This window comes from Orcinus orca, chromosome 9 (assembly GCF_937001465.1).
Source record: "Orcinus orca chromosome 9, mOrcOrc1.1, whole genome shotgun sequence".
NCBI lineage: Eukaryota > Metazoa > Chordata > Mammalia > Artiodactyla > Delphinidae > Orcinus > Orcinus orca.
In genome coordinates, this window is record NC_064567.1 from 79,058,164 (window position 1) to 79,066,717 (window position 8,554).

General features: G+C 40.1%; 1 long non-coding RNA gene across 1 annotated transcript; it reads left to right on the plus strand.

Annotated features, from left to right (window-relative positions):
- The first annotated feature begins 499 nt into the window (after positions 1 to 499).
- LOC125965433 (uncharacterized) lies at positions 500 to 6,590 on the plus strand. Its single transcript, XR_007479308.1, has 3 exons — positions 500 to 1,880; positions 2,699 to 5,484; positions 5,520 to 6,590. It is a non-coding gene; the product is annotated as an uncharacterized LOC125965433 (long non-coding RNA).
- The last annotated feature ends 1,964 nt before the right edge of the window (positions 6,591 to 8,554 follow it).

An 8,554-nucleotide genomic window follows, 5' to 3' on the forward strand; every position in this document is an offset into this window, starting at 1 on the left:
TTTGTAAAGGGATATTATTCCAACACAACTGAAAGTGAACCTTGGCTTTTAGAAGATTTCATATATGCCAGTGTAAATTTAATTTCTGTAGAACTTAGATATGACTCTATTTTATTATCTAAAATAATTAAAACATTTAGATTTAAAAGGTTAAATTATAGTTTTAGTTTTACCTCTGCTTAGAATTGTAAAATCCCATTCACCAGTACTTAGGTTTTACCTAATGTAGTCTGATTTTTACATAATGGAAACTAGGATGAATACAAGCAAAAATATAAGCTAATTTTTAAAATAGCTACAATAACAAGTTTTTCTTCTTAAATTTTTTTTTTTTCTTTTTTTTTACTAATTTACAGACTTTCAGTTTGTTCACTACAAAAGTGGTCTCATTTCACCTGGTACCTGTAATAACACTAAAGGAAAGATTAGGTTATGACGACAGTAAGGAGGTGACCCAGTTAAATCCAATTATCAGATTCCATTATTTTTAAAGCTCATCCTTCTTTCCTTTTCTCCTGCAATTTCCTCAGGGACTTTACCCTGGAATCCAAAGGATTTGAAGAAGTTAAACTCCTCCTTCTTCTTTGATGCTCATCAAAACTCTCGTTTTTTAAAGCAGTCAAGGAAATAAAAACTCCTACCCACTCTCCAAACATTCTTCCTTTAGGCAGGGCTCTTAATGAAACCCAGGTTGCATTTAAAGCCACAGTAGCAAAATATTTAATTTTAAAAGAAAGTTATATTAGTATACATTTAAGTAAAATTATGTGGCTAAGGCATGAGGACAAGAGGCATGAGAGTTGTCAATAATATTAAAGCGCTACCACATGGAAAAAAGGATTGAAACAGCTTTGAGCTGCTTCTCAGAGAATAAATTAAACCAATGGGTGAGATGGGCATAGTGTATACAATGAAGATGTTGTCTCACAATTAGAGTTGTTCCTGACCCAAGCAGTTGCTAATTTATTGGCTGTTTTCTAGAGGGATGCACAGGGAAGAAATTGAATTGGATGATCTCTAAGCTCACTTTAGATCTGAGATCTTGGTGATTAAGCCTTTCATGAGCCAGAAGGGAGTCTTAAACCCCTTCCTCAAAATCATATTATGTAGCACAGCTCCCAGCATTTTATTAATACTTACCATTTGATGATATAGATTGTTAAGCCAGAACTCTGACATCAGAAAAAAATGGTATATTATCCTTTTATAAAATTGGCTCTTTTGACATAGCTAATTGCAGTTTTAGTTTATGTTGCTGACTTGTTTCATTCTATTTTCTTCTGAAAGCACTGAGAAGACATCATTGAATGTGCAGTCAGAAAATCCCTCATAGGGGAGATAAGATATTTTACGTTTTGGCAATAAATTATAAACATTTCCCTAGCATGCACAAAAAGAAAGCCAACTTAATAAACAAATAGCACGTATACTGTTCAACAACTAAAAAAAAATTTAGAGAAAAGATGAAAATATGAACAAAGACCATAGTTTTATAACTTCCTAGACTCAATATCATAGAAATAACAGCACCAAAATTCACCTTTTTAACCTAATTTTATTTATTGAATTTGCTTCATGCAAAGTTCAGCATACTTTGTACTTATGTGTCTTGAATGTTAAAAAGAAAACTGTATTTTCACAAAATCATGATTTCAAATTCCAGAAGCACGGCTTGAAGAGTCACACACTGGTTAATGGACTGTCGGTGAGTGATTTTTTATGACCCTCTTTTTGTTAACAGATAACGAGAAGTCTCGTCAACAGAAGCATCTTCAAATATATGAAAATGAGCACATCTAAAGAAGTGAGCAGTGTCCTTTGATGTTCTTTTGATTAGACAAGTTGGACTACTCTGTACATTCACTCACTATTCAGACCAGGTCAGACAGTTTAATTCCAACAATGGCTTTATTTGTTCATTTACAAATCAACAGAATTTCGTTAAAAAAAAAACAAAAAACCAAGCCAAAAGAAACCATTCTTACCTGTTAACCTTAAGGTCCTTTCTGATTAAGAATTTTATTTTCAATTTTAAAATTTGTAAAGAAGGAACTAAAAGATTAAGGTAGGATGCAAGTCAAATTGTGATTTCTCTTCATCCTGTAATTATTTGAAGGCTTTTGTAGTGAGAGTAAAAGAGAGAAATGTAATTTGCTCTATTGTAGAACTGGATTCTGGTAATGCATGGAAGTATGGTAGAAATAATTCTAGGTAGAAGATAAAGATATTTTGGTTTGGGTCTTAGCTGTAAAACAACTAAGTATGTGACATTGGAATGTCATTTCATTTAGTCATTAAATCTCATAGTCTATAAAATGAGGTAATTACTAGATACATTATTTGCAAACAGTGTTTGCTCATGAAATTCATTTTCAGCCATGAAGGGGCACCACCCAGATCTTTCTTTAAGAGAGAACTTTCTCCAAGGAATGTAATTAGCTGACAGGCCCCAACTGCTGCAGCTTTAAAATCTGATGTAGTATTTATGCCAAGGCCACTTTCTTCCTGGGTTACTGCCAGCGACTGAGAAGAACGGGGGTTTAAGAACTGTGCCATTTGTGCCTTAGGAGGGTAATTTCTTCTACTAGGAAACCTTTGCTCAGTCTCTCCATCAGGCTAGCAGGAGTTTCTCAGAGCTCTACTGTGGTTTGAGGGTCTTACCCCTCAATCCTTTCCCCTTCCTTCTCTTTCTTCGCAGGTATCAGATCAACATCGTGGTCTGCAGCTCTCCCATGTGGCAGCCATGAGAATGTACTTCACACACCTCCAACTGCAGGGAGAATAATGGACCAAGGGCTCCATCTGCCGTGCTCTGACATCCATTGCCAAGTTTGCAAGGAGACTACACTTTCCATGGGATGTTTCCTGCCAATGACTAACAGTTGTTAAGGCAGGCCCATTCCTGGTAGACACAGGATTCCTCTGAAGGCTAACCTGAGCGTGCAACTCCCTGAAGACCTTGCTGACCCTCTCGTAAGATTGCACAGCTGTCTGAGAGTCTTCCATTCAACCTTCCCTCTCTCCTTCCCTTAGGATAGGACTTTCATTATGGTCTGATGGCTCTCCCAGCCTTCTCCAGCCACCTGTCCCTTTTCTTTCATACAGGGATTTCCACCATAAAGTCCTGATACTTAAAATTCCATCTTGGCATCTGCTTCTCTGAGGATTCAGAGATCTCATTCCATCGATTCCTGCTCCTTCCACCTTCATCTTTCACAGGTGTTTTGCCCAATCTATATCTTACACTCTTAGTTCCATATTTGTATATGCTTTCTGGAGATCCAAAACTGACACACATTTTTTCTTTGAATGAAATTCATCAGGAAAGCTTAATCTTGGAAGTCATAAAACGGGTCTCTCCTGGCTGAAGCAAGAGTTGGGGTCCAGAGAGCTCCTTATTCACTGCCACTCTCACCCCGCCTTTGGCTCCAGTGGAAGCTCCTGAAATATCTTTGAGACCTGTTTAGGATATGGGAAAGACAGTTTGGAAACTCCTGAACAAGATGTCCTCACACATTAAATACTATAATTTTGTAACATCTGAATGTCTTCATTGGAGTCCATATATAAGGCCTTGCTAGTTCTCCCCCAAATCTGAAATTTTACCACCAGAGCCAGGCCACGGTAAGGTGTCCCCAGGCGGCAGCCACAAAAATTGAGGCACCAGACAAGGGTATAAGCTCCTTTCGAGGAGACACCGGCAAGCTGGAGTGAGGCAGAAGGAGATCACACCAGCTTCTGTTTCCTGAGAGCAGTTGTGTATGCCCCTAGGTGTGTGCCAAACCAGAAGCCTGCCCCTTAGGCCAAGGCCTAGACAAGCACATGGGCCTCTTGCACAGAAAGACTGGGCTGTGTTTCAGTGTGCCCCCTGTACAGTGTCCTGGGGCTGGTAGCCTGCCAAGACCTGCCTCTCGCATTGCTACAGTCCCATGGGCCCCAGGAACACAAGCTCCCCTGGCCGCTAGAGACAGGCATTAAGGGGTGTCCCCTGGGAGGCAGCTGCAAAAGCCAGGGGCCAGACGTGTATAAAAGCTCCTTTCTGGGGGATACACGTCCTCTGGAGCACGGCAGCGGGAGAGGGCGAGGATGGCGCTCACAGGAGGGGGGCAGGGCGGAAGGAGAAGAAACAAGCCTCGATTTAAAAACAAAAACTTTTAAGGTGCCCACAGATGGGAGGAGTTGCGGAAGATGTGTCCTGAGGGGAAAAAAAAACAAACAAGGGTGCCTGCAGGTGGTGTGGAGGGTGGAGGAAAAAAGAGAAAAAGACCTGGAATTTATTAAAGTAATCAATTAAATTTAAAGAAATTCAAGGCACCTGCGGAGACGGGCGAATGAGGTGGTTTCTACCAAAAAAAAAAGAAAAAGAAAATACCCCCAAATGATGGCGTCCGGCGGCTAGAGCAACCCGGCAGGAGGGGGGAGGCCAAGGCTGGCGCCCCACAGTGTCCTCGCTGGAGGGCGTCCAGCGGCTCCGGAAAGTGCTCGTTAAGTCAGATGCCTGCCCCTCAGGCCGCTTCTATATCAGCAAACGAGCCTCCTTCACAGGAAGTCCGGTCGCAGTCAGCTGCGTCTGCGCAGTGAGCTGCGTCTGCGTTGGACCTGAGGCGGGTGAGTCCGAGCGCTGGGCCCTTTGCAAGCCACTACTCAGCTTGTCACAGCCTGGGGGTCTCTTGGACACGAGCCCCTTTGGTTTGCAAAGCTAGATGTTTGGGGGGCTTGTCTCTCGTCTTAAAAGCGGGGCTGCCCAGCGCGGGGTTCAAAGCCTTTGCTCGTCAGGGAGGAGCTCCCGGTTTGAGTTCGGTCTTGATTGTGAGTCGCTGCACCAGGGATATGGGGTTTCGGCGAGCTTGTGGCCCGGCCTCTCCCAGCTGCGTCAGTGGGATGTGTTTCTTGTTTGCCCAGTGTGAAGTTGTCACACATCCCGCGTTTAGGTTTTATTTTAGAGGAAATTGTTCCATAGGTAGCGGTAGAGTCGGTGTGTCCGTGCAAGGAGGTGAGTTCGAGATAGACCTCCACCTCCATCTTAGGCCAGCACCTCCTTTTGTCTTTCAATTGAAAATTTTCATTTGATTTAATCTCGTATTTCTTTGTTAGACTTTTACTCTTTCCTGACCCTACTTGTTTGTTGCGATTTGGGATATGAGGAAGATTTGTTACAAATTATATGCAAGATAGTAAGAGAAAGACAGGAGAAAAAAAGTACACGACTTGTCAAAATCGTTCATTTGGAGTCGGCTGTGGACAAATACTTTTCGAAACCTGAAGGGAATGAGCAGAGACCACTTCACCTTATGATTTCGTGTCTGCTTGTTCATATTTCCATGAGAAGCATTATGTTCAGTATCTAACGTGATTGTCGCTGGTTAATGGGAATCTGAGCCTGATCTTAGGCTAAATTCTGTTTAAGGAAAATGATAGAATCTTATTTGCTCATCTGTTGCTGTGATGTACAGGATGTGTGTGTGTGTGTGTGTATATGTATATGTTTGTGTGGTGCGTGTGTGTCTCAGTATGTGTAGTTGGGGCTGAATGAAGGCTGGAACAGGCAGGAGGAAAGAGAAAAGAAGTACTTCTAAATTAGGCAGGTGAAAAAGACAGTGTAGAGTAGCAATCACCCAGCAAATAGATTCAGGTGGATATATAATAAGCAGTTCCTAAAGAGAACTGTCCTATTTATGTAATCCATGGGGATTTTAATAAAAAGATAGCAACATAATACAGCCTGATACTAAGTGACTTTCAGATTCTTTGAATAACAAGGATCAAATTCGAAGTTATATTGATGTCACTGAATCCCTGCAGCTTTTCATTAGTTCCCTTTCTAGTTTGATCTGGAATGCAAATTTCTCAGGCCCATTCACTATTGTAAGCATTAAAAGAACTGCTTGTTCACATTATTCGGATATGTCATCACTTTTGGGGGTTCATTAGAAAGAGACATGGTTTATACCTGTGAGTTACAGTCAACTCAGCAGGCATTTAAAACATTAAAGTTATGTGTTCCTCTTCAAAGGAAAAGAAGCTGTGCAAGCAGTAACTTTTCATGTCTAGAGTAAGTAGGAATGTATTATGTCTTCTGTGGTAGTCAATTAATCACCTGGAGTTTTACATATGATCCTGGCTGGGGTAGAAAGCTTTAGTCGTAATATTCATTCTGTTTTGTAACTATTTCAGCTTTGAATAGTTAACATGGTATTAATTTCTTGAATTGGCTTTCATTTTGGGTAGTTTAGGAGACTGTTTCTATTTCATTGGCAACACAGATGCTATCCTGCCTCCTCTATGAAGCCTCTTCTGACTGCAAGCTGTCTTCTCTGCTCAGAGTTTAACTTTCTCTACCATTAATTTGTCACTTTCTACCTTGCACTGTAATTTCCTCAGCCTATGCATGTATTATCTCCACAAACATATTTTAAGCTACCTGAGAGTCAGGTATTTCTCTAAGATCTCTTTATATCCCCCAGTTCTTCAAGAGTCTTTCATTCATTAACTCTTGGCAAAGTTTTGCAACATAAATTTCCTCAACACATCACATGATTTTTTTCTATGTAAATATCTTGCTCTGTATTTTAACTTGTGACATATTGTGATAATGCAAATAAAATACTAATTACAATTGAAAATTTCACTCATCTTTTTTGACCTTACACCATAATTTACAAGCCAAATACCACAAACATTGTTTGTTTATATGTAATTTTTCCAAATAAGTACATTACATGTACATCAAAAATGATTTATCATCTAGATAAAAACCTACCTGGAAACCTACCAGGCATTCAGTCTGTCAGGTGTATAATATTCGCTGATCTAATCATTAGGTTCTTGAACTGAAAGACCAAAGGATTTGGAATGTCAAGAAACATGGATACCAAAGGCAGTTTTACACCTTCAAAAATCATCTCTAGTGATTTTCTGTTGCCATCCTCCCTGTGCTTTTAATCAATATTTATTGAGTGCATACTATAAATTAGTAATTTATAAGTACATGGGATACCACAGTGAAACAAAAAGTCCTTAAATTATAGTTCATTACATTCCTCTGTGTGTGTGTGTGTGCGTGCATGCTGTGTGTTGGAGCAGGAGTCAGTAGTGAATATGTAAGATGTCAAATTGTTACAAGAGAAGAAAACTAAATCAAGGTAATTAAGGGGGTAGAGGGTATCAGATACAGGTTCTAATTTACACACGTTCAAAAAGGACTCCATGATGAGGTTACAGTTAAGAGACTTAAATGAAGTAAACTATTTGGCTATTCAAGGGAACAAAGTTCTAGAACTGTAAACAGCAAGTGCAGAAACCCTGAGTGTAGACCCTGCTTGGGATGATTAAGGAATAGTAGGTGACCTTGTACAGTTAACACTACCTGAGCGAGGGGAAATGTGGCAGAAAGTACCGTTGGAGATGTGGTCAGGTGTCTGATCGTGCAGGCCACATAAAGAATTTTAGGTTATATTCTGAGTACGATGATAAACCTTTGGAAGACTGGAGTCAGTTGAGATATAATCTGACTTACGCAATGCTTATAATGGTTAAAATAGAATTACTGCACTGATAAAACATGATTTACATTGTGAGAGTCAACTCAGCACGTATTTAAAACATTAAATATATGTGCTCTTTTCCAAAATAGCATATGTGTATTAAGTCACATCTAGGACCATGAATGTTAGGGATTAATTCAAAAATAGAAAGATAGTTGATTTGCAATTTTTTGCCATTGTCATCTTTTAAGTGATGGTTACACTGGAGCTGGGTACTGTGGAATTTCAAAGGACTTTGGTGACCCGGAGACCAAGGGAGTGGTGCTACTAGTGAGTGCCGAGTGACCCTAAGTGATTTAGGAGTTCTATCTGAATCACTCACATGGAATAATCCAGCTATATGATCACAGGCAACCTTCTTTTGTCTCTTGTATGCAATCAAAAACTCTGAAAACCATGCACTGTCCACACTTAAGAGACATTACTGCCAAACGCAGCTTGCACTACCAAATAAACATGAACAAAAAACTAGGGGAGTTACCAGTTGTCGCATCCTCAAAGCAATAAGCCATGAGACAGAGGTCCGATCCTCTGCATTTGGAGCTTTTCCAACTGATGGGGGAGAAAATTTTCAGCAAGACAGCCACTGCAAAAATCTCTTCTTCAATGACAGACTGAAACACATAGCAAAAGACATGATAAAAATAGAAGAAGATCTTGTAATTCTGGCCACAAATAGAGATTCTTGGGAGACAAGATTGGAGCCAAAGTAACTATAGCAGCAACATACATTCATTTATTCAATAAATATTTTTTAAGTGGCTGGTATGTCTAGGCACCTGGAGATGCTGCATGTGCAGTGATCACCGAGACAGACCACTGTCACTCATGCATCGACATTCTATGGTGTTTTTTACCCTGACTTTCCTCACTCAAACTGCAGTCAAGATAGTCTTAGAGGAGAAAAAGTCTTCAAGAAGGGATCAGAAGCTCTGGAAGTTTTGGAAGGAGGGACACAAATTCTGAGAAACAGAGAAGGCTGGTTGGTGTCTTTGTTCAAAGGAAGGAAA